Raw genomic sequence first — 27,528 nt, forward strand, 5'->3', positions numbered from 1 at the left:
TTTGTTTAACAACGGATACATGGACTTCTGTGCAAAATATTAATTATATGGTTATAACGGCTCATTTCATTGATGATGATTGGAACTTGCACAAAAGAATTTTGAACTTTTGTCAAGTAGCTAATCATAAAGGAGATACCATAGGTAGAGCCATTGAAAAGTGCTTAGAAGGTTGGGGTATTGATAGGCTCTTTACTGTAACGGTTGATAATGCGAGTTCAAATGATGTAGCCATTGCCTACTTGGTTAAAAAGTTTAAAGGCAGAAATGGGTTGGTGTTGGATGGTGAATTTATTCACATTAGATGTTGTGCTCATATTCTTAATTTAATTGTTAGTGATGCCTTAAAAGATTTGCATGTGTCTATCATTCGAATCAGAAATGCAGTGAAGTATGTTAGGTCGTCTCCTGCTAGATTGCAAATATTTAAAGATTTTGCTAAAGAAGATAAGATGTCAACAAAAAATTGTCTTACAATGGATGTTTCGACACGATGGAATTCTACTTTTACTATGTTGGATGGAGCAATTAAGTGTCAAAAGACTTTTGAAAGATTGGAGGAGCATGACCCTAGTTATTTGCCAAAGGATGATATTCCTACTACTAAAGATTGAGATAATGCAAAAGTGTTTGTAAAGTTCTTAAAAACTTTTTCAGAGGTAACAATGAAGTTTTCTGCATCTATGTCTGTGACTTCAAACATATTTTTTCATGAACTTTGTTTGATCCAAGAAATAATTTGTGAATACTCTTCGTAAGAGAATGCATTATTGAGTCAAATGACATTAACCATGCAGACAAAATTCAACAAGTATTGAGGTATAACTACAAGTGAGAAGACCAATTTATTATTGTATGTTTCTGTAGTTCTTGACCTTAGATACAAGCTAGCTTATGTGAATTATTGTTTTAATGAATATTGAGATCCGTGCTTGCCTTTCGATCCTAATGAATATTTAGGTACAAAAATATGGACGAATAAGGTTGAAGAAGCATTTCGTCGATTGTGTGATGATTATTATATGAGAATGTCAAAAGAAAAATATTCACAAACACAATCATGTACACCTATCGAAGGATTAGGCTTTCAAAGTCAAAGTGAAATACCTTCTATCTCATCTAGTGGATCTTATAAGGCACGTGCTACTGTTCATGATAGATTTAAGCAAAGTAACAAAACATGTCTAGATGATGCTAAAACAGAGGTGACTCGTTATATGGATGAGGTTCGTATAGATTGCATTGGCGATGAATATTTAGATTTGCTAACTTGGTGGAAGGTGAATTCCTCTCGATTTAAGATCATTAGCCAAGTAGTTAGGGACATCTACAGTATTCCTATATCAACTGTGCCTTCTGAGTCCGCCTTTAGCACTGGAGGACGGGTGTTAGATTCTTTTCGAAGTTCTTTAACTCCTCAAACTGTAGAGGCACTCATTTGTGCTCAGAATTGGATTCAGTCTAAATCTTTGGATGACATGATTGAAGAAATTGACGGGGCTGAAGAAATTGATGAAGGTAATATTCTTTTTGAAGTACGCATTTAAAATTTTCAATTATCCCATATAAGCTAATTGTTTGTCATTTTGACCTAGAATTCATAAACATAGGAAAGGAGATGGAAGCTGCATTTGAGAATTTGAATAATGGCTCTATGGTTTAAATCCCTACTCTCAAATCTTTATTTACATTTTTTTTAAATTGTTAACTTGTTAAATATCGAATCTTGATTTTTTAGAGTCTTGAAGCTCAGTGATGGAAGCACTTTGGGTTATACGAACAAGGTGGTCTCGTGAAGATGTTCATTAATTCATACCTTCACAATTGTAAACTCTGTTGTTTGCGTAAGGATTTGAAGAGCCAGTAGCTTCTCTACTATCAACTCTTTAATCCCGCTATGTGTGTCCTCAGAAGATTCTTAGTTTATTTTCCTTTGTTTTTTGTTTTCCATTTTTAAGTAATATACTTTAGTAATATATTTTATGTGCAGTTTTTACTTTTTATCCAAGTGCAGATATATGTTTTTCTCTCCTAGGTACAAATTAAAGAACTAACTATACTTTATTTAGCTTTTGATTATCATTTGGGAGATGGACAAGCTTGTGTTGTCACCATTATCGTTACCTTTGATTATTTATTCTCATGGTTTCCATTTTCATTTTTAATGTGAACTGTGAGAATTTATATTTATATATTTAATTTCGATCTCCTTCACTTTATTGGGTGCTTCTATTTTTCTTCTTCTAAAAGAGATAAAGATGTTTCATCAATAAGTGGACTTCAAGAAGCATTTTGCCCATAAACTTTGTTTAGGACAAAGTTATGTGTCTAATTGTTTATTTTGGTGTATAATGTTGGACCCATATTTATTTTCATTGAAGTGGTTTCTAAATAACTTTTTCATTCATGTAAATTATACCCATATTTATTTTATTTTATGCTTCGTCAATAAGGAGGATGAGGAGGGAAAAAAAAAAAAAACCCGACCCGATTGTGGGTCAGGTCGGATTTTAGAATTAACCGTACATTTCGGGTCGGGTCGGTTTTGAAGAAAAACCGAACCGACCCAATTACACCCTTAATTTCCAGAAGCCATGATTAAAGAAATTGAAATCCCCCTCCTCCAAAAAGAGAAAAAAAGAGAAATATATATAATTATGATTAATTATTATGAAGAGAAAAGGAAGGTAACGAAATGAGTTACAGAAAGAAAAAATGGAAGTAGAGATTGAAAATGGAAGCGTGAAGGCCGAAGCTTATAGGAAAAGAGTTGAAGGAGAGTCAATTTTGGGCCACAACTTGGTAAGTTTATGAGTCAAAATTTAGAAAATACAAGGAAATTTTGTAGGCTTGTGAGTTTCCAGGATCTTCTCCAACTACATTTTCTCATACGTTGACAAATCACATCTGCTTGTCCACATCTAAATTAGATGAAAATTTTACATTCTCTTGTTTATAAATTTTATCAAAATTTGTACCTTTGGAGAATGGAAGTTTAGTTAGAGGAGGCGGGTGCAAAGGCGAAATAAGAGAAGGAAGTAGCAAATGGTTTCTTCAGATTTTCTTAACCAAGGAAGTAGTGTGCGCACAGGACCCACAACTCGCTTCCTTCTCTTTTTTTTTTTCTCCTCCAAATAAAAGTTGCACCTTTTCTAACTTTCCACATGTTTGTGCACTTGTCTCTCTACATTTTTGTTTTCTTTCTTCTTTCTTCTTATTCCTTTAGATTCTACGCTTTTTTTTAATTCTTTACTCTAAAAGTTTTTTCTTTCAATTTTTTTTTTAATTTTAAATATATGAAAAATTATTATAAATTACAAAATTAGTGATAACACACATTATTTAAAGTTTATTTTGCTATATTTGAAAATTTTCAAATATATAGAATCCTCTTATTTCCTTTCTTTTCAATCTAAAAATAAAGCAACCACTTCTCATTTAATCTCTAAATTTAATTTTATAATAGAAGAGGTATAACTCAATTCCCCTATTCTTTTAGAATACTTTAAAAGTTACAATTTAGATTTAAATTTAAATACTAATTTGATTTTTTAATCAAAATTTTCTGATTAGTTAGTACGATAGATCGATAAAAATTAAGATTTTTGTTTTCATTAAAAGAAATCCAAAAATGATTATTTTAGAAGAAAAAGAATTTAAAAAAAAAATCAAGATTTTAAAGTCAAAGGAAAATCGAGTGGTTACAAAAATTTCATACTCTATCTTTTACAAAGTATTCCAAAATTTCAAACTCTATCCTTTATAAAATATATCTAAATTTTAGATTTTTATCAAGGATAAACACATTTAGAACTCTTTTATTGATGTCATTGATATAAATTTTTGCTATATTTTGTAAATATTTTTATGAATACTTTTGACGTTTCTTTATAAGATTTTTTATTTTTGATTTTTTTTTCTAATTTTAAATTAAAAATATTATATAATCTCATGACTATCAACTTAAAAGGAAAAAAATAAATCTCCCTTGAAATTTCATTTTAGATTACGTAGTAGGAGGTCTTTTCCATCTACTTGATTATAGAGACATTATTTATAATAATTTCTAATATTATAAAATAATTTCGAAAATAGAAAACGCTCACAAGTCTATAATGAGAAACCGATTAATTGGCACCCAACGCGTAGCGTAATATATTGATAAACGATCGTTTAGATTTGACTATTATTTGTTATACGATCGTTTAAGTTACATCGTTTAAATTTAGGTAGCCAAATTTAAAAGATTTTTTTCAAAATTTTTTGGTACGTTAAATTTGGTTGATGATTGTTTAGATTTAGTACACAATCATTTAGATTTGATCATTTAAATTTGGGTAGTCAAATCTCTAAACAATTTTTTTTCAAGATTTTTTGATCTGCACATTACCGTTTCTATTTGGTTCAAGATTTTTTGGTACTTTATATTTGTAGATTATTTTTGATACAATCATTTTAGATTTGATTCTTTTTCGGTAGGTGGTTTAGATTTGATCGTTTAAATTTGGGTGATCGTTTATATTTAATTTTTTTTTCTTTTGTATACCATGGTTTAGATTTGATTATCCAATATCCAACGATTTTTTTTCATGATCTTAAACAACCAAATAACAGTTCAAAATAAATAAAAATTTGAAAAAAATAAAAATAAAAAATAGATCTTTTATATTTAGTATACGATATTAAACCAAATAACATTTAAAAAAAATTGTAGAAAAAGAGACAAAGATGATGGAAAGGAAAAAGAAAATTGCAAATAAAAAAGATGGAAAGAAGGACAAAACTAAAATATTTTTTTAAAAAAATAGCCGGTCATGAGCTTTTTGATTTTGTTACACGACTCACAAATATTTTGGTATATTATTATATTTATGAAAATTTACCATTAAATAAATTATTTTATTCCTATTTCTTTTTATTTATATATACAAAAGGGAAAAAAAAAATCCAATTTTAGTCCTATTTTAGTACTAAATATTTTTTAAAATTACTTTCAATAATATCTTGATTCATCAAAAAAAAAAAAAAAAGTAATATTTATTTGACATTGCAAACAAGTTCTTAGGATTTATGTTTGAAACAAAAACATAAAAAATATCTTAGTTTAAAATTAAGAACATTGCAAACAAGTTTTAAGGTTATATGACTAAAAGAGGGTTTAAATAGTTTCAAAAATAGAAAAAAAATAATATTTTAATTTAAAATAATGTTTAGACGATCATTCTATCGAAACTTAAATTAATTTTTTTTCCTATGCCAATTACCAACTAAATAAAAACATTAATAAAATTAAAAGGATTTTTTAATAATTTAATTTCAAATAAATAAAAAAAAAGATTTTGTTCGTGAAAAAAGTTGTGTGTGTTTTTCTTAAATCAAACAGGATATTATCATGAAATTAATGAAGTAAGTAATTATATTTTGGTTAAAATTAGAATTTGGAACCATCATCCAAATCAAAATAAATAAGTTAAAAAGACTTTTTAAACTAATTCTTACAAAATTTTGGAAGAAGGGAATAGATATTTATGTTTAAATTAGGGAAACTTTGCTAAATATAACCAATTACAAAAAAGAACGTATAGACACGTGTATACATAATAATAATAATAATAAAATAATAATAATAAAATAATAATAATAATAATAATAATAAAATAATAATAATAATAATAATAATAATAATAATAATAATAATAATAATAATAGTTTTAGTGAGACAATGAATTAATGTCAAAAGTAGGTGTTATATTATGATGTGATTGATTGGTTATAAATTATATGTAAATATAATATATTTATAGATTAGTTGCTGGGTCGGAATATTTCATGGGATTTTTGGAAACCAAATTACACTTTACATATATATATATAAAAGTTGTGGTGTCTTATTTTTATCTATTATTTCTTTAAATATTATTATTAGTCCATCCAATTGTAGGTTGTCCTTTTCAAAATAAATAAATAAAAATAAAATTGTAGGTTGGGGAGGTAGTGGATAGGGGGCTACTTTAATTATTTTGTTACAATAGTCAAAACTAATCTCGACTCTTTGACGTTCTACAAACTTTTGAAGAGATATGACAATATAAGGATCTAAGGAAATCGTCATATTCAACTTCAACTACCCAACAAAATAAATAATACTAATAATAACAACCACCATAATCATAAATTATAAAAAAATATACAAGTCTTTTAACAAATATAAGAAAAATATTTAAACTGTATATAACAATTTCAAAATAGAAAAATTGCAGGGAAAGAAAAGAAAGACGAAATGACAAACTTATAATATTTAAAAAATGACTAACTTCATACGATCGTAAATGTTTTAGTAGTTTGTTATATTTATGAAATTGTAAAAAATATCTTTCAACTTTACATTTTTTTGAGAAAAATACTCTCCAAATATCAAAAGTTTAAGAACTACTCTTAAATTTACTTCTTAAAACGAGTACAAAAAATGTATTTATCGTTAGTTTTAGATAGAAATGACTGTTAAAATTTTATTTAAAAAATATCATTGAACTTCCAAAAGTTTAAAAAGTAATCTCATATTTAAACAAAAACAGTTAATTTCTCGTGACGAAAGCAACTTTGAAAAATTTTAAAAACACTCCTACCATTAATCTGGTGATCAATTTGTTTAAAGTACTAAATTATAAACTACTTAATTCTTTAATATTAGCGGATTTTATCTTTTTTGGGCACACTGTTGTTTAGATGTGGGTGGTTTACAACCAAACTGAGATATCAACTTTTGTGTCTCTTCCTCTGTTTACTTTTTGTTGGTATTTTTTCTTTACAGTTATTTATGTTAATTTTCTTTTGACATCCATGATTGTGCTATTTGTTTTTCCATTTCTATTTTTATAGTAGTAAATTTTCAACTTGAAATCTCAAATGGCTAAGAGTTTGTTTGAAAATCCATTTGTTTTTTGTTTTTGAAAATTAATTTTTTAAAAACAGGTGTGTTTGATAATTAATTCACTTTTTTGTTTTTTAAACAAGAAACTTGTTTTTAAAATTACGAAGAAAAATTGAAAAAAAAAAATCTTAAAAAAAATACATTTTATTAAATGAGAAAACAAAATCAATTACCAAATATATATAATTTTTAACAAACAAAAATTCAGAAACAAAATTTTAAAAATGGAAAAAATGGAAAAAATAATAATAATAATAAATCGATATCAAATGAAACCTAAGGGACCGCGTTTGAGGGAAAAGTTGGGTTATGGGGGGTTAGGGTTATGGAATCCAACCCTTGTTTGAGGGAAGGGTTATGTAACCCTAGTTTTAGCCACTTAACCCTTCCTCAACCATTCTTCATGTAACGACCCAACTTTTCCGGACTAAGCTGAGGTCACTACCAAATACCAAAACTCGACCATTCAACAAAAAAATTTAAAACGGACCAGATACGATTCATTAAAACGTTATAAACCTTACAAAAGACAGTTTCGGGCCCTATTTTAAATAATTAAAAAAAATCACAAAATAAAATGTCAAGTCACCAGTCCAAAATCACAGTCAAAATATTCTGACAAAATACATAGCGGAAGCGAAAAGAAAACCAGACGCGTCCATATGGCCCTCACGCATCCTTCCTGCCTCTCGTCGGTCTGCCCCTCGCTGTTCCCCTACCTGAAAAGTTAAAGAAAGGAAAGGGTGAGTATAAACATACCCAGTAAGGGACCCACTACTGGGCCCGTTAGGGAACAACAGTTAACTTCCTATTCGGGGGTACCCTACATAACAGTCTAGTGGTTCCGTAGAACGCACATATCAGTCTAGTGCTCCCGAAGGATGCACATATCAGTCTAGTGCTCCCGAAGGATACACATATCAGTCTAGTGCTCCCGAAGGATACACATATCAGTCTAGTGCTCCCGAAGGATGAGGTAACATTAGGGAATTCATCAGAACAATCCTTACCGAAGACTCACCGTGAACCGAAGTGGAGGAAGGAAGGCTTAGGTGGCTTGGCTCGGCTCGGCTTGGGCTCGGCTCGGCTCGGCTCGGCTTGGACTCGGCTCGGCTCGACTTGGTTCTCGGCTCGGCTCGGCTTACTCGGCTCGCGGCTCGGCTCGGCTTGGACTCGGCTCGGCTCGGTTTACTCGGCTCGCGGCTCGGCTCGCGGCTCGCTCGGCTCGCGGCTCGGCTCGGCTTGGGGCTCGGCTCGCGGCTCGCTCGGCTTGGGGCTCGGCTCGCGGCTCGCTCGACTTGGGGCTCGGCTCGCGGCTCGCTCGGCTTGGGGCTCGGCTCGCGGCTCGCTCGGCTCGGCTTACTCAGCTCGGCTCACCCGGATTGTGTGGCTCGGATCGGAAACGGGTTCGGGTCAGCTTGGAACCGGGTCGGGTTGGACGAAAAACGGCAGCACGGTTCTGGGCTTCTTCCTTCCGGCGAACGACGGCGCTTCCTCCGTGCTCTGTCGGCGTTGGAGACACGAGCTGATGACGGAGAGTAAGCCGGCGGTGATAGAAACGAAGAGAGAGGGAGTTATGGATGGCGGCGCGCGGTGGAGAGAAAACGAAAACGGAGGGAGAGGAAAGGAGATGGTGGCGGCGTCGGCTTCGTGAAGGCAGACGGACTGTCTGGCGAAGAACGGAGGAAGAAGAAGGAATGGTTGGCGGCGCGCGGGCAGACGAACGAAGAAGAAGGCGAAAAGGGGGGGGGGGGCTCGGGCGTCGGGCGGCGGCGCAAGGGAGAACGCGAAAACGGAGGGGGAGGGGGGCGTGCGCGCGCGAGGTAGGGTTTTTCTCTCTCTCTTTTATTTTTTTTTTGTAATAAATATATATATATATATATATATAAATAATAATAATAAATTTATATGTAATAATAAAAAAATAACTAATAATAATAATAATAATAATAATCTTAATTATAATAAAAATAAAAATAAATAATGATATATATATATATATATATATTAAATAAAATAATATAAATTTATAATAGATTATTAATATATATTATTAAAATAATATTAAATAAGAATATTAATATTTATTTTAAACAAAATAAAAGAAAATATTAACATTAAAATAATAATAATAATTCCCGAACAATTTACTTAAAATGCTAAAATTTTACCTCGAACGTCGGGGCGTTACATTCTTCCCTCCTTAGGGAACTTTCGTCCTCAAAAGTTTTATTCCTCGAACAGTTCGGGATAACGGGATCTCATGTCGTCTTCACGCTCCCATGTAGCCTCTTCTACCCGGTGATTCCGCCATAAGACTTTAACTAGGGGAATTTGTTTATTTCTCAACGTCTTCACCTCTCTAGCAAGCACCTCCACAGGTTGTTCAACATAGCTCAAGTTTTCATCAATCTCTAGTGGCTCGTAATCCACTACATGGGATGGATCTGGCACGTACTTCCTCAACATAGAAACGTGAAACACATCATGGACTGTCGAGAGTGATGGAGGCAACGCCAAGCGGTACGCTACAGGGCCAATCCGCTCCAGGATCTCAAATGGCCCAACAAAACGGGGACTCAACTTTCCCCTCCTTTCAAAACACAAGACACCTTTCATAGGTGCTACCTTTAAGAACACCTTATCCCCTATCTCAAACTCAAGGTCCTTCCGCCTCATATCTGCATAACTCTTCTGCCTACTCTGAGCGGTATGCATGCGTGATCTAATCTTCTGTATCGCTTCGTTGGTAGACTGAACTAACTCAGGACCCATCAATCTCTGCTCACCTATCTCACCCCAGCAAACCGGGGATCTACAACATTTGCCATACAGGGCCTCAAACGGTGCCATGCCAATAGTAGCCTGATGACTGTTATTATAAGCAAATTCCATCAAATGTAAGTGGGAGTCCCAGCTACCTGGAAATTCCAATGCACACGCCCGCAACATATCCTCTAAAACCTGGTTCAGACGCTCAGTCTGACCGTCAGTCTGTGGATGGAAAGCCGTACTAAAGTCCAACCTCGTGCCCATAGCAGTCTGCAAACCCTTCCAAAATTTGGAAGTGAAACGGGCATCTCTGTCAGAAACAATCGACACTGGCACTCCGTGCAATCTCACTATCTCAGACATGTACAACTGTGCCCACTTACTAGCAGTATAGGTGGATTTACCCGGAACGAAATGCGCTGATTTAGTAAGTCTGTCCACCACAACCCAGATCACTGTAAAACCCCTCAGAGTTCTCGGTAGCCCTGTAATGAAATCCATGGACACGTTCTCCCACTTCCATTCCGGTATGCTCAAGGGTTGTAATAAACCCGCTGGTTTCTGCCTTGGTGCCTTAACCTGCTGACATACCAGGCATTTACTAACAAATTCTGCTACTTCCCTCTTCATGTTACGCCACCAATAAACTCGCTTCAAGTCCTGATACATCTTCGTACTACCTGGGTGCATGGAAAATGGGGAACTGTGCGCCTCAGATAATAATTCTGTCTTAACCGCACAATCTGACGGAACACAGAGGCGTCTCTCAAACAACAGTCCACCATCAGAGGATAACGAGAACTCAGCCGTTTGCCCTGCCTCTGCTAGGCCACGTTTCTCAACCAGATAAGGATCGTTATTCTGAGCATCAATGATCTTCTGCCTCAAAGTCGGCTGTACCGTCAACTGGGCTAACTGCATAGTAACTGTCCCCACTGACACTGCAATCTCAGCCCGCTCGAGATCCCGATGCAATGGGGCCTGCCGGGTAATAAGTGCTGCTGAATGTGACACTTTCCTACTAAGAGCATCGGCTACCACATTTGCCTTGCCTGGATGATACAGTATCTCACAATCGTAATCCTTCACTAACTCAAGCCACCTTCGCTGTCTCATATTCAATTCTTTCTGAGTAAAGAAGTATTTCAAGCTCTTATGATCTGTGAATATCTGTATCTTTTCACCATATAAATAATGCCTCCATATCTTCAAAGCAAAAACCACTGCTGCCAACTCTAGATCATGTGTAGGGTAGTTCTGCTCATGACTCTTCAACTGACGAGACGCATAAGCGACCACCTTACCCTGCTGCATCAAAACACAACCCAGACCCTTCTTGGAAGCATCACTATAAATCACGAAACTGCCAGAACCATCGGGTACCGTGAGAACTGGTGCGGTAACTAGCTTCTGTTTAAGGGTCTGGAAACTGTCCTCACATGCCTTGCTCCAAACAAAAGGAGCTCCCTTTCTGGTCAACTGAGTAAGAGGAGTAGCTATACGAGAAAAGTTCTCCACAAATCGTCGATAATAGCCTGCTAAACCCAGAAAGCTACGAACCTCACTGACTGTGGAAGGTCGGGTCCAACCGGTGACTGCCTCTATCTTAGCTGGATCTACAGAGACTCCAGCCTTAGAAACCACGTGGCCCAGAAAGGACACCTGCTTCAGCCAAAACTCACACTTCGAGAACTTTGCATATAATTTATTATCCCGAAGTGTTTGCAAAACCATACGTAAATGCTCCTCGTGTTCGGCCTCCGTCTTGGAGTATATCAAGATATCGTCGATAAACACAATCACAAAAGTGTCTAGAAACTCCCTAAACACTCTGTTCATCAAGTCCATAAACACTGCCGGAGCATTCGTCAAACCAAAAGACATCACAATAAACTCGTAGTGTCCATATCTGGAACGAAATGCTGTTTTCGGTACATCCTCCTCCTTAATTCTCAGCTGATGGTACCCCGACCGAAGATCAATCTTAGAGAACACTGTGGCTCCCTGTAACTGGTCAAATAGATCGTCTATCCTGGGTAAGGGATATCTGTTCTTTACTGTTACTTTGTTCAACTCCCTATAGTCAATGCACAGACGCATCGATCCATCCTTCTTCTTAACGAATAAGACTGGCGCACCCCAAGGTGACACGCTCGGTCGAATGAATCCCTTATCAAGCAATTCCTGCAACTGTACCTTCAGTTCTTTCAGTTCTGCGGGGGCCATTCTGTAAGGGGCTCTGGATATAGGAACCGTGCCCGGCTCCAACTCTATGGCAAACTCAACCTCTCTGTGCGGAGGTAACCCTGGAAGTTCCTCATGAAAAACCTCCGGATAGTCCCTCACTACTGGTTCTGACGACAGGGATACATCCGCCTCTCTAGTATCCACCACACTCGCTAAGATACCCCAAGTACCCTGACTGAGCAGTTTACTGGCCCTGATGGCTGAGATTACCTGAGGCAACGACTTTGACCCTCCTCCCTTAAATTTAAAACTGGCCAACGAGGGAGGGTTAAACGTTACCTCCTTACGTGAACAATCTATGCTGGCGTGGTTAGCGGCCAGCCAATCCATACCCAGGATTACATCAAAGTCCAGCATATCCAGAACTATCAGCGTTACCTCAATCACATGGCCTGCTATCTCAATCTGACATGCCTTCACCTTTTCCTTCGATAACATACATTCCCCGGAAGGAGTAGATACTGACAGAACATGGTGTAAGGGCTCTACCTCTAAGCGGGCATGCGACACAAATGCGGAAGAGATAAAAGAATGTGACGAACCCGAATCAAACAAAACTAAGGCGTAATGCCCCAACACTGGGAGCGTACCTGTCACTACTGTGCCCGCCTTCTCTGCCTCAGTCTTGTTGGTAGCAAAGACTCTACCCTGATGTGGAGCACCTGCTCCCTGATTCTGCGCGATCCCCGTGAGTCTCAACGGGCATCTATCAGCTGTATGACCCTCTTGCCTGCACTTAAAGCAGGTCCTGGTCCCGAATAAGCAACGACCCAAATGGTGCTTCCCACAAGTGGTACACAACGGCTTCCCTCTGGCAGCCTCCCCTGCCTCAAAAGGTTTCTGCTGGAAGCTGCGAAACTCACCACCTGGTCTGAAATTCCGCTGTGGTACTGGAACAGGCTGCTGCTCAGCCTTCCTCTTCTGTCCCGACGTCGAACCTCTACCAGCGGTCTTAGACGAGTTGGCCCTCTCCTGTAAACTGAGATCCACTGCCAGGCGCAGTGCATCGGCATGAGTAGCGGGTCTGAAAGCTCGGACCAAACCCTGAATGTCCAGTCTGAGGCCTCTAACAAACTTGTCAGCTCTGGCCGCCTCGGTCGCTATCATCTCGGGAGCGAAGCGGGATAACATGTCAAACTCCGCATCATACTGCTCCACTGTCATGTCACCCTGCTCTAAGTTCAGAAACTCCTGCCGCTTGGCATCTCTCAAACTGGCAGAGAAGAATTTCGCATAGAAACTCTCCTTGAACTGCTGCCACGTGATCTGACTCACATCACCACCTAGCATCCTCTCTGTAGTCTCCCACCAGGCAGTACCTCTGTCAGTCAACATAAAAACAGCACACTGAACTTTCTGATCCTCAGGGCATTTCATGTAACGGAATATGGTCTCCAAGGACGATAGCCACATCTGAGCTCTGGTGGGGTCCTCCAAAGACCTATCAAACGTCGTGGGATTATACTTCCTAAAATCCCTCAGGTGCTTAGCCTCTGCTGACAACTGATCCGGCACAAACTGGGGTGCAACTGGTACCGGAGCCGGAGCTGGAGCAGGAACTGGTGCTGGAGCTGGCGCTGGAGCTGGCGAGGCAGGCTTCTGCTGCTCCCGCATTTGCATAATCATATCTCTAAACCTCTGCTCCATGGCGGCTAGGTCCGCATGAGTAACTGGCGCAGCCGGGTCAGGGGCTTGGGCTACAGGCTGCACCTCAGGCTGAACGCGTCCTGCTCCCCTTCCTCGGCCTCCTCGGCCACCCCTTCGTGCACCTCTCCTTGGTGGCATTTCCCTAACAACCACCAATGATTCCTTTAGTCACAAATGGTAATTGAATTTGCAGTTTAACTTAGGTAAGGTAATGCATGTAGAGTTATACATATACTTTCATGAGAGCGTACCTGACGAGCGGCAAGGATCGTTTCAGCCATAAGGACACAAAACACAGACTCACATTATAAGTCAGTCTACAGAACCTAAAACTTAGGCTCTGATACCAACTGTAACGACCCAACTTTTCCGGACTAAGCTGAGGTCACTACCAAATACCAAAACTCGACCATTCAACAAAAAAATTTAAAACGGACCAGATACGATTCATTAAAACGTTATAAACCTTACAAAAGACAGTTTCGGGCCCTATTTTAAATAATTAAAAAAAATCACAAAATAAAATGTCAAGTCACCAGTCCAAAATCACAGTCAAAATATTCTGACAAAATACATAGCGGAAGCGAAAAGAAAACCAGATGCGTCCATATGGCCCTCACGCATCCTTCCTGCCTCTCGTCGGTCTGCCCCTCGCTGTGCCCCTACCTGAAAAGTTAAAGAAAGGAAAGGGTGAGTATTAACATACCCAGTAAGGGACCCACTACTGGGCCCGTTAGGGAACAACAGTTAACTTCCTATTCGGGGGTACCCTACATAACAGTCTAGTGGTTCCGTAGAACGCACATATCAGTCTAGTGCTCCCGAAGGATGCACATATCAGTCTAGTGCTCCCGAAGGATGCACATATCAGTCTAGTGCTCCCGAAGGATACACATATCAGTCTAGTGCTCCCGAAGGATGCACATATCAGTCTAGTGTTCCCGAAGGATACACATATCAGTCTAGTGCTCCCGAAGGATGCACATGTCAGTAAGGCACACTACCCCATAGATGAAGCTAACCGTTACCCCTAAGTCCAAACTAAACTGTCTACATCCACCACATCCCTACGACATTCATATCACAGTCCCACCATAGGCTTTGTCAGTCAGATAGTATAAGTTTAAACATCTACACCCTCAGTTGCTTTATGCATTACCGATTCGCACGCCAAATAGGGAAACCTTAGGTCCAATCGACTAACCAACCAAAACCGGACTCACTATCCTTCCCCATCCAAATTCCATGAACCACATCCAGACCAGTGCTTTACTACAAACTAAACCGTAACTTTAAGGTCCATCAACATATAATTTCAATCCACAAATAGCAGTCACAGTAAATTTTCATCAGACAAAATATAATGTCAGTACTTAACAGTCAACACGCATACAGATATTCAGTACAGCCACTAACGTGTAATCCCCTGTGGATTACTACGGTTTTAACCTGGACTCGGGGTCCAGTAGTAGGAAAACCCTTACCTGAAACTCGGTTATGCCCCTCGATCGAAAACCACGCTCGACAGATCTACCTAACGAAACACGAAAGTTTTAGTTGATGATTTTAGTAGCAGTTGTTTTAAAAAGGTCATCCGTTGACTTACCCCAGGAAAGGAAACTATCTCCAACCAGGCCTGCCGCGGAACCCGAGAACTTAAGCGTCAACTCTGCACTACCTTCAAGGGAGAAAAGTAGGGCCATATCTTAATCCAACATCCAAACTCGAATCGGACGAGGTAACATTAGGGAATTCATCAGAACAATCCTTACCGAAGACTCACCGCGAACCGAAGTGGAGGAAGGAAGGCTTAGGTGGCTTGGCTCGGCTCGGCTTGGACTCGGCTCGGCTCGGCTCGGCTCGGCTTAACTCGGCTTGGTTCTCGGCTCGGCTCGGCTCGGCTCGGCTTGGACTCGGCTCGGCTCGACTTGGTTCTCGGCTCGGCTCGGCTTACTCGGCTCGCGGCTCGGCTCGGCTTGGACTCGGCTCGGCTCGGTTTACTCGGCTCGCGGCTCGCTCGGCTCGCGGCTCGCTCGGCTCGGCTTACTCAGCTCGGCTCACCCGGATTGTGTGGCTCGGATCGGAAACGGGTTCGGGTCAGCTTGGAACCGGGTCGGGTTGGACAAAAAACGGCAGCACGGTTCTGGGCTTCTTCCTTCCGGCGAACGACGGCGCTTCCTCCGTGCTCTGTCGGCGTTGGAGACACGAGCTGATGACGGAGAGTAAGCCGGCGGTGATAGAAACGAAGAGAGAGGGAGTTATGGATGGCGGCGCGCGGTGGAGAGAAAACGAAAACGGAGGGAGAGGAAAGGAGATGGTGGCGGCGTCGGCTTCGTGAAGGCAGACGGACTGTCTGGCGAAGAACGGAGGAAGAAGAAGGAATGGATGGCGGCGCGCGGGCAGACGAACGAAGAAGAAGGCGAAAAGGGGGGGGGGCTCGGGCGTCGGGCGGCGGCGCAAGGGAGAACGCGAAAACGGAGGGGGAGGGGGCGTGCGCGCGCGAGGTAGGGTTTTTCTCTCTCTCTTTTATTTTTTTTTTGTAATAAATATATATATATATATATATATATATATATATATATATATATATATATATATAATAATAATAATAAATTTATATGTAATAATAAAAAAATAACTAATAATAATAATAATAATAATAATCTTAATTATAATAAAAATAAAAATAAATAATGATATATATATATATATATATATATATATATATTAAATAAAATAATATAAATTTATAATAGATTATTAATATATATTATTAAAATAATATTAAATAAGAATATTAATATTTATTTTAAACAAAATAAAAGAAAATATTAACATTAAAATAATAATAATAATTCCCGAACAATTTACTTAAAATGCTAAAATTTTACCTCGAACGTCGGGGCGTTACACTTCAATACTTCTTCAACACTTCTTAACCTTTCTTCAACTTTTCTCAACTCTTTTTCAACTCTTCCTTAATCCATTTTTTTCTCATTTATAATTTTTATATTTATGAGTTTTGTTAATTTTAATCTTTTTATTTTAAAATCATAGATTATTTTTAAGTTATGAATTTGGTACAATTACATTATTAAAATTTTAATTTCTTGTGAAATTAAAATTTTAATATCAATCTCAACCTCACCTTAATGTATTTTGTTAATTAGCTTAAATATCTAAGAAATGTCAATTCAATAAAAAAATGGTAGCATTTTAACAAACTACCGTTAATTTATTACAACAATTAAAAAATTATAAGGACTATTTGATTAAATTAACAATCAGTGGTAATTTCAGCAATCCTATTATTTAGAGGCGGTTTGTCTATATTTTTCATAATATTATTTTGGTTATTAAATTAACCTTGGTTAAATTAACATAACAAATATTTTGTTATAGAGGCAGTAGGATCATGAATTTTTTATCCAATAATTGTTGTAGAATGACTGAAATAAATATTTTGAAAGTATATAAATCACCGTTAAAAAAATAAAAAATAAAAATTAAATTTAATATTTTAAAAGTAGACTAAAATAAATTGAAGAGAAACCTAAAACTAGATTTATTGTAATTTTCACTAAAAAACAAGACTATAGTTGGTAAAAGCGTTGATTGTTATTTTTTGTTTCCAATACTTTGTATTTCTAATTGTTATTTGCACTTATTTACATGTTTACGGGTTGCGTGCGTGTCATACTCATAAAAATCAATTTATTGAAACGTAACGTATACTTAAAAAATATTGAAAATAAACATTGTAGGTAAATAAATTAAGGCAAATTGTTTTACGAAAATTAAGCCGATTTGGTAAATTAAATATGCGAAATTCGTGTATTGGATTTAGAATATGAATTTTAAAAACAAAAAAAATTATTCGCACGTAACTATTACTTGACAAAGGTTAAAAATGAACGTCGTATTTAAAGACATTAAGGCAAATTGTTCTACGAAAACTATGACATTTGGTAAGTTAATATATAAAATTTGTGTATTGGATTTATAATATGAATTAAATATATATATATATATATATATATATATATATATATTAAAAAAACAAATTTCATAACATTACTGACATAACTCTTTCCCTAAACACATCTTATTATAATACTATCATAACCCTTCTCCCAAACACATCTTATCACAACATTATCATAACATTTCCTTCGTAACCCTTGCCCCAAACACATCTTATCATAACACTTCCTCCATAACCTTTCTCCCAAACACATTTTATCATAATCCTAGATTTATCAGAATATTAGGTTTATCATAATCCTAATCTCCATGATCCAACCCTTCCTCCAAATTCTAGATCATTAACCGGTGAAGTCAATTGTGTACCCAAATGTACTCTAGAACAGATGATATACTTGAAGGATGCAAATCTTCCTAGATGGTTGGTCTCCCCTCCTCATGCTCTGTCTTTAATTTGGGGTGTGATATTGGATGCGGAAAGAGGGCAAGGGTAGAAGCTTTTGATGATTTGGGTCTATTAGAAGTATGTAGATTCATTTATACGGAAAAAAAGAAGAATAATAATGATAAATTAATTTGAAGTTTATTATAGAGTAAGGCTCATGGTGCAATACAATCTTTCAAAAGGCATCAGAGTAAGGCTCATGGTGCAATACAATCTTTCAAAAGGCATCAAAAGTTAACATATTACAATATTAAACTAAGACCAATATGTTGAACTAATCTTCGCCATCCACACCTACTAAAGTCTATCCTACAATATAAATAAACCATATAAAAGTTTTCAATTATTTAATCATGTGTCTGTGCGCACGTTCGAACGATCAAATGCTTCCAAAATACCTTTTTTTTTTTTTTAATAATTCGTTTTTAAAGATAGGTTTAAAATAGATAATTTACATAAATGTAACAAAATCTAAAAATCTCTACCGCTCGTGTAACAAAAAATTAAAGCCCATGAATCCACCATTATTTTTTTATTAATTCTAGATTTGCCCTTTTTGTTTCTTAATATTGCAGGACTATTCTTCACTTTATTTCTTTGAGATTTATTCTTCTCATCTTCATATTATTACTTCTCTTTATTTATATTCCCACTTTTTCTTATTTGTGATTTCTTCGTTTCCTCTTCCAAAATTTCTTTTTTCTTCTTCATCTCTCATCTTTTTTTCTTGATATAAGATCTAAACGATATTGCGATATAGAAACTAAACGATCGTGTATCAATATCTAAATGATCAGTTGTCTATCCCAAATAGACAGAGATAGACCACTATCAGAAATAGATCATCGTTTAGATTTGGTACATGATCGTTTAGACTAGATACAAGGATACAAGATCGTTTAGATTGGGTACAAGAGTACAAGATCATGTCACTACTAGAAAACTGGCCAGTATAATTTTAAAACTGTCAAGTAACATAAGAAAACGTCAAGAATAAGAAAGATTGAAAAAATCCATAGTTTTTATTTTTTTGTTTTAAATAATTGACAGGTTAAAAGCGTCAAGAATAATTTTAATTACTTGACATCTAAAAAATGTCAAGTAATATATATTTTTAACTCATTCAATTAAAATTTTCCCTCTTTTAACTTAATTACTTTCCCAAATTTCCTTTTCCCCCAAATTTTCTAAAAAACCCTAACTCCCCCCATATTTCTCTTCGACGGAAACAACAAACACCAAGCCGTCGTTTCCAATCCCATATTTCTACCCATATTTTCGATCCATTGGCAGCGTTTCCAGTCGATCTCCTCAGGCCTCTTCTGTTTGCTCGCAACGTTCGCCACAAGTTCATCACAAATAAAACCTCCTTATTCTTGACATTGGATTAGTCGTTGACGCATAAAAACTGTCAAGTATAATTATATACTTGATGCTTTTTCAACATCAAGTATAATTATACTTGACACTTAGAAACTGTCAAGTAAACCTTTCTTATTCTGGACACTGGATTAGTTGACACATTGAAAAGCGTCAAGTAAACCAATACTTGACAGTTAAAAAGCGTCAAGTAAACACAGTTTTGTAATAGTGTGTAGTAAGATCGTTTAAACTTTGGTACAAAGATACAAGATTGTTTAGACTAGAGTACAAGATCGTTTTAGATTGGGTACGTACAATATCGTTTATACTAAGTACAAAATCGTTTTTTCACGAGTGTGTGACTGATTAATCACAAGGTATTTTTGTCATTTCACGTTGTAGGCTTGTGGATTTTTTCCTTTTTCAAAATTGTTCTATATAATGTAAATATTTTTGTACTTTATTATATTTTTGACTTTTTAATAATTAGAAATAATAACAACAACATCATAGTATTAAAAACTATTTCATCTATAACTAAATGTTAAATTTATTAATCCCTTATTAGCTTTTTTAGGTGCTGTTTTGTTTGGGCAACACAAGAAAAAGATAATCTCATCCTTGTTATGATTCCTACAAAAAGAAAAATTCTCTATTAAAACGGGTTCCCAGGGAGAGCTTGAGTCTCTCCATGGGTAAGTTGTAAATTTGGTTCTTAAAATTGAGAGAAAGATAATGGTTTTAGTTCTCAAATTTAGTCCTTATATATATTTTATATATAAGTAGAATTTAATCTCTATAATTTGATAAAACTTCATTCATAAATAGTCTTTAGGATAGGAATTATGCATGGTAAGACAGGAATTATGCATGGAATGTTATCGAACACTATAAAAACTATAATTCATAAGATTTTACTAAATTATAGACTCTTAAAAATTATAAGCATTAAATTAAAAATTTTCTCAGACCATAAAAGACCAAATTTGCAATTAAACTCTTTTTCCTAACCTTGTGGACCTATAAATAAAAATATATTTTGATTCATAATTATTTGAGCATACTTTAACTTAAGTTTCAAATCTTGCATAACTTTATAAGTTCTAAAGAAAGTGATATTTTTTTCATGGGAGTCTAGTGTAATTAAAGCCTCATGTATATGAGACAGTTTTTGAGGTTGATATATATAGAGAAGCTTTGAGCACAATTTACTCATAAACCTAGACAAGGAGAAAAATTACTCAATCAAAGGAAACAACAAGTTTTCTTTTCTTTCTTTTTTTTTTTTTTTCTTTTAAATGAAAATATGCCGTAGAATTACTTTAATTTTAAGCCATTTGAGGGGAGTATGTAAAGAAATTTTCTAATATAGTATAATGAACTAAATTTTTTACAAATTATAGTAAAATTTTCGATTATGTTATTGATAGATATCCATATATCAATGTATCGTTGATATAATCTAAAATTTTACTATATTTTGTAAATATTTAGTAGTTTTATTATTTATAACAATTTTTTAAATATGATTGTAAAAAGTAAAAGTAAACGTAGAACATTAATCATACAAGACCAGCAACATTCATGTAATGATATTAAATAAATTATATATCTCTAATTCCAAGTATATGCAAGTGTTGTTCAAAGCTCATTTCTCTGTTACGCTTAGTAAAAAAAACCTTGACTTTAAAAATGTCTCATAATTCAAAGTTTTGTTAGGTGTAAAATTCAAGGAGGGTTTATTTAAAGAAAAAAAAGAATTGAACATATGTGTGAAAGTGAAATTTTGAATCTATGACAATTTTAGCTATGGTGATAATGCCTTAATACGTTATGATGACATAAGGATTAAATATTCTTTAGAGACCTATATTATAGACTAGATAGAAAACTAATTAGATATGACCTATATGATATATATATATATATATATATATATATATATATATATATATATATATAAAGTAAACTCTATTAGACATATAACATTATCCATTTATAGATTTATTAAACACTTTTACTTTATAAACTATAATACAATTTTATTCCTATTTCAATCGGTTAAGATATATTACTTCAATTAAAAGTTCATAAATTCGAATATCTCACCTTACTTGTTATTGAACTTAAAATAAAAATAAAAATACAAAAATTATAATTTTACAGATATGATTTATTAACTAAACATAAACGTCAGGGATAAAAATCAATTCCTAATTGCTTAAACTTAGGCTCCCTTTGTCCATTTATAATGTTTTAATTTTCAATTTTTAGTTTTCAATTGGCATTTATTTTTTTCCAAATTTCTAGTGTGTTTTTCATATTTGTTAAAGAAATATTCGATTTCTTAGTCAAAATTTTTATATTAATTTTCAAAACTTGACTCTCTTATTAAAAACTTCAATAGAAAAAAAAAAATATTACAATACGTGAAGTTTATAGATTGAAATAGTATGCTTGAACTTTAATCTTTAAAAACTAAAAACTAAAATATAAAAAATCAAATCATAGTGACCATTTTCCTGTGAATTAATTTCCTACGAGTTTTCTTGACACTCAAATGCTGTCAGATTAGATGAGTTGTCCTGTGAAATTAGTCGAGGTATACGTAAGCTAGTCTGAATATTCATAATATAAAAATAAATAGATAAAATAATTATACAATTCATGAGACTTTTTTTTTTTTTTTTTTTTTTAATTTATAGTACAAATAATATATGTGGGTTAAGTTAATGATGTGGGAGAGGACATAAAGAGAGAGTTAGGTGTGTTTTTGGTGAATGAAAATGGATTAATTTTGGAGCTTAGGATCCGAGAAATTAGGTGTATTCAATTATTGTGAAATCTAGGCTGTCCGTTTCAACCTCCTTATCCCACCTTCCCACACTCTAAACAATAATGATACTAATTACTTCAACCCTATTATCAAAACCAACCCCCTCATCCTCAATTATTATCAAAACTGCCCATTATTAATTACATGTAATACCACACAAACAGCATCTAACCACCACACCAATTATTTAAACATTTTTCTCCCCCTAATCCTATTATTATCATTCCTATCTATTATTTTGAGCATTCCAGAGTTGGAAACAAAAACAAAAACAAAAACTATCAAACTTTTCATATGATAATAGATTTTCTACTCACCCAAATTAATTTTTATAAATTTGTATGAAAAGAAATTTAAATTATAAAAACATTTTCACATTTCTATAAATTGAGTTTATTTCAAAACTAATTAATAATTTGAAAGGTGACACATCTATGTTATAAAGAGCAAGTCTTGTGTGAATTTTCTAATGTACAAAATCTCAACCTCTAAACAAAGATGGGAGAAAAATCGAAATTACTAAAAAAAGTAAATTCATATATTACATAAATAATTAATTTAAAAGAAGTAGGATATTTCAATTTACTAATTTAAACATTTTTTTGAATCTTTATAACAAAAAATTTCACAAATATTAAACAAACATAATGGACATTTTGTGGAAAATGACATTTTAAACTAGGTGGAATACAATATAAAAAATATTTTAAAAAATATATATTCCTGAATACAAAATAGGGACAAAAAAAGATAGAAAGTCAATTTAAGGGGACGTACAAAACTACAAAAACAGTTTGAAGAAGGAAGTAAATGGGTTAGACTTTGTCGTCTATATATGCTTTCAGTTTTTGCTTATTAATTATATAAATAGAGTAAGAAAAAAGGGCTAAATTTGATTATATATATATATATATATATATATATATATCTATGTTCTTTGTTTCTTTCATTCTTTCTGTGTATGGATGTTAGCGTGGTCTTGCAGGCGAAAGAAGTAGAGGCGCGTAGAAGATGGTGGGTGGCGCGTGAATGAAATCGAAGAGGTTTTATGGCGGAAGATGAGTTTTGATAATTGGATGAAGGTATTGACGTGTCTCAATTTGAAAGGTACATGGTTTAATGTTTGCTAAAAAAATTGGGAAAATTATTAATTTGTGTTAGGGCTTAGCCGTGTGTGTTTTCTGATTGAGCCGCGTCAATATCTCTTCTCAAATTTTGCACCTCCGCCAACCTTTCTCTCTATCAAGGTATTATCTTTTTTAAACCTACCTAATTTTATTTCTTTTGCTCAAACTTTAATTTTCCTTATGATCTTTGTTTTTATTTACCTCTTTTGATTAGTTAACATGCAATATTATTCTTATGGTTTCAGACTGAATTTTGGGTTATTAATATATTGCAGTTAGATTTAGACTTTTTATACAGAGATCATAGAAAAAAAAAAACCCTAAAATGTTAGAGATAATATATTGGATGAAAATTGGATACTCAACTTTTTTCAAAAAAAGAAAAAAAAAAAAAAGAAAAAAAGAAAGAAACGAGAAAAATATAGATATAAAAAGTTTGAGTATAAATTTTACTTTACCCCTCTTGGTGACATTTTTTTGGCTCCACCCCTGACCAAATTTATTACCCAATTGATTATTATTTATTTTTAAATTGTATTTTAGAATTCTGTTTTTGGAGTACAAAATTTTTGAAATGTCACCTACGGAAAAATTGTTAAAAATACTTTTAAAATATAGGAAAAATTCAGAATTTGACACATATGTTAATATGAGAAAGATTATAAATTTAAATATATTTCGTAAATGTTCCGGTTCTTTTTACTATATTTAAAAATGTTTTTTTCTTTTGTAATTTATCTTCTCGTATTTTTACCTCTCTCAACTTAATTCTCAAGAATTCATGCCTTAATTAAAGTATATATGAAAAATGAATATTCTTGTAATGATTGTGGTTGCAATTACTGAATAAAAGTTTCCATGCTTTTTTAGTTTAAACTTTATTCAAAAGAGATGGGGGTTTTGAAATTTGGATTAGGATTCTAAACATACAAAAAAAAGTTGTACAAACTATAGAGAGATTATTCATAGCTGATTGTTCTACAATCTGCATGCTTCTGTTATATATATCTTATTGCGAGATATTATTCAAGTGTAAATATAATATAGTTTTTGGGCTATGGTATACTTCCTTCCATGTGCTTCTTTTGTTAAACACCACACATATTATGTATAGATATAACTTTCCCATTTCCCCATAGCTGTTTTAGTTGATTTTATTTCTTAAAATTAACTACATATGGTCAAGTTTTATACAATTGTCAGAATTTCAATATATATGTTTGTGTTGTTGCAGAAATTAATTAAGTTAATTTTATGGTAAAAGATCACTTTATTTACTCAAAATTTTTAATTGTATTACTCAAATTGTTTCACTTCCTATACCCAAATTTTTATTTTAAAATGCTTGATACTATGTGCAAAATAACTTTATTGCCTGATTTTAATTATCTTTCGTGTTTGTCTATTTTACTATTCATTTATGAAGAATTATGGGGTAGTTTAATTAGTGCTGTTTCGGTAGAATTTTAGAACAACAATGCTCTTATTTAAGTGTTTTATTAAGTTGATTTTAGATAAAATCAACCGTCTTCGCAAAAATATAACCAAGCGACGAAGTATTTACATTGTATAAAATAATTTCGAAAACGGAAAAAGCCCGAAGGTCCATTGTGTAAAATACAAAAGATGTCCCGTCAACCACGTTGTCAACAATGCGCACGTAATATATTTTTGATCGTTTAGATTTGGTTATTGTTTGGTACGCGATCATTTAGTTATGACTACAATTTATCTTTTCAATTTTATCATTTAATTTGGTTATAGGATCGTTTAGATTTGATCATTTAGATTTGGTGATCCAAATTCAAAAGTTTTTTTTTCAAAATTTGGTACACGATTTTTTTAATTCTTTTGGTAATCTAAACGATAATTTATTTTTTTACACGATCATTTACATTTGGCTAATCCAATCTAAATGATTTTTTTTCAACATTCTTTATACACAATCTTTTATTTTTTCTATACTATGGTTTACTTTTTTTACACAATTGTTTACATTTGGCTACTCCAATCTAAATGATTTTTTTCAAGATTTTTTATACACGATTTTTTATTTTTTTTACATGATCATTTACTTTTTTTACACGATCATTTACATTTGGTTACTCCAATCTAAATGATTTTTTCAAGATTCTTTATACACGATCTTTTATTTTTTTTTAAACAATCGTTTACTTTTTTACACAATCGTTTACATTTGGCTACTCCAATCTAAATGATTTTATTTTTCAAAATTCTCTATACATGATCTTTTTGATTTTGCTATTTTTTGTATATGGTCTTTTAGATTTGGTTACCCAAATTTAAAAAATATAAAAAAAAAAAAAAAAGAAAGGCAATGGAAAGGAATCACATCAGAAAAAAAAGAGAAAAAGTAGAAATACTATGGAAAGATTAAATGACGTAAAAAAAGAATCAGAAAAGAAGAAAGACGATGAAAAGAAATTGCAGCAGAAAAGAAGAAATACGATGAAAAGAAACCGTAGCAAAAAAAAAAAAGAGAAAAAGAAGAGATACGATGGAAAGAAATCACAGCAAAAAAAAGAAGAAGAAGGAAACGAAGAAAGAAGATGAAAGAAATCGCGAGGAAAAGAAGAAAGATGGAAGGACAAACCTAAAATATTTAAAAAATGACTAATTTTATAGGTTTTGTTAAGATCATAAATAGTTTGGTGTTTTGTTACATTTATGAAAGTTCCCTAAAATTGAATTGAGTTTAGAGTTTTAGTTTAGTTTTTAAAAGTAAGAGTAATAATATATAAATTAAGTTAGAACCTAATTTTAGAAAACATTGCAATTTTGGTAAGGAAACAAAAAAAGGAGAGGTACACAAAGAAGCACATCCAAATGTGTTTTGTAGATAAATAGTAACTAAAAAATTGTTGTGCCATTTATGTGGTTCGGAGTCCGATTCAGAAATTGAGTTTTTGAATCAACTTTTGATTTCTATACTTTACTCTTAAATAAGTCAAGAGTGATACCTCTTTTTTTTTTATTTAAAAAATAGAAACTCAAACTTTGACTTTGGTTTTTTTTTATTTAAAAAATAGAAACTCAAACTTTAATTATGAGGTCTTTTAAAAAATATAACAAAAGAGTAAAATATTTATACTATATAAACAATTCAAAAAATAGAAAACACCCACAAACTCACAGTATGGAAAATACAAAAAATGTCTTGTCAACCATGCCGTCAACAACACGTAATATATTTGGTATAGATCGTTTGGATTTGGCTAATGTTTGACACATGATCGTTTAGATTTGGATAACCAAATATAAACGTTTTTTTGTAAGATTCTCTCATGGTCGTTTAATTTGGTTACACGATCGTTTAGATTTGGATAGTCAAATCTAAATGATTTTTTTTTTCAAGATTCTCTCTACAGGATCGTTTAATTTGGTTACCCGATTGTTTAATTTGGTTACACATCAAAATTTTTTAGATTTGAGTAGCCAAATCTAAACGATTTTTTTTCAAGATTCTTTGGTACACTATCGTTTAGATTTGGTTATACGATCATTTAGATTTGGTTAAACGATTTTTTTTCAAGATTCTTTGGTATACAATCGTTTAATTTGGCTGCATGATTGTTTATTTTTTTACACGATCGTTTAGATTTAGCTACCCAAATCTAAACGAATTTTTTTAAGATTCTTTGATACATTATCGTTTCGATTTAACTATTTTTTTTTTTGTATACGATCGTTTATATTTGGTGGCTACCCAAATCTAAACGACGTTTGTTTTTCAAGATCTTTTATATTTAGTACACGATCTTGAACAACCTTTTATATTTGATACACGATCTTGAACTAAATAACAGTTTGAGAAAAAAGGAAGAAAAGAAGGAGAAAGAGAAGAAAGACGATGGAAAGAAAAATAAAATTGCAGACGAAGAGTAGAAGAAAGACATTAAAAGAAAATAGCGAACCTAGAATATTTTAAAAAATTTCAACTTCATTGGTTTTTTCATTTTGTTCCGGGACCCATAAATATTTTACCAGTTTATTATATTTATGAAAATTTACCTTCGAGTTTTTCTTTTCTTTAAATGCAAAATAATATATGATTTTGTGTCCTACCACGTTTTGTTTTTCAAAAGTAAAATTATAGTATTGTTTTTTAGTACCTTTTAGTTTGTATTAACAAATAATGATATATAATTGAAAACAA

At 33.5% G+C, this 27,528-nt stretch overlaps 1 long non-coding RNA gene and 1 other non-coding gene across 5 annotated transcripts in view; both read left to right on the plus strand.

The window, feature by feature from the left end:
- Positions 1-23,006: 23,006 nt before the first annotated feature.
- The window catches only part of LOC127143866 (uncharacterized), a 41,450-nt gene continuing 36,928 nt past the window's right edge, over positions 23,007-27,528 (plus strand). For 3 of the 4 annotated variants that reach the window (XR_007815432.1, XR_007815431.1, XR_007815430.1), the window contains exon 1: positions 23,034-23,471. This is a non-coding gene — a long non-coding RNA (uncharacterized LOC127143866). Of the gene's footprint in view, positions 23,472-27,528 lie in introns of all 4 variants that reach the window. The other variant, XR_007815429.1, reaches the window with a different exon arrangement.
- MIR171H (microRNA MIR171h) lies at positions 23,302-23,437 on the plus strand. The gene has a single exon (NR_120789.1). It is a non-coding gene; the product is annotated as a microRNA MIR171h (primary transcript).

This window comes from Cucumis melo, chromosome 11, assembly GCF_025177605.1.
Source record: "Cucumis melo cultivar AY chromosome 11, USDA_Cmelo_AY_1.0, whole genome shotgun sequence".
Taxonomy (NCBI): domain Eukaryota; kingdom Viridiplantae; phylum Streptophyta; class Magnoliopsida; order Cucurbitales; family Cucurbitaceae; genus Cucumis; species Cucumis melo.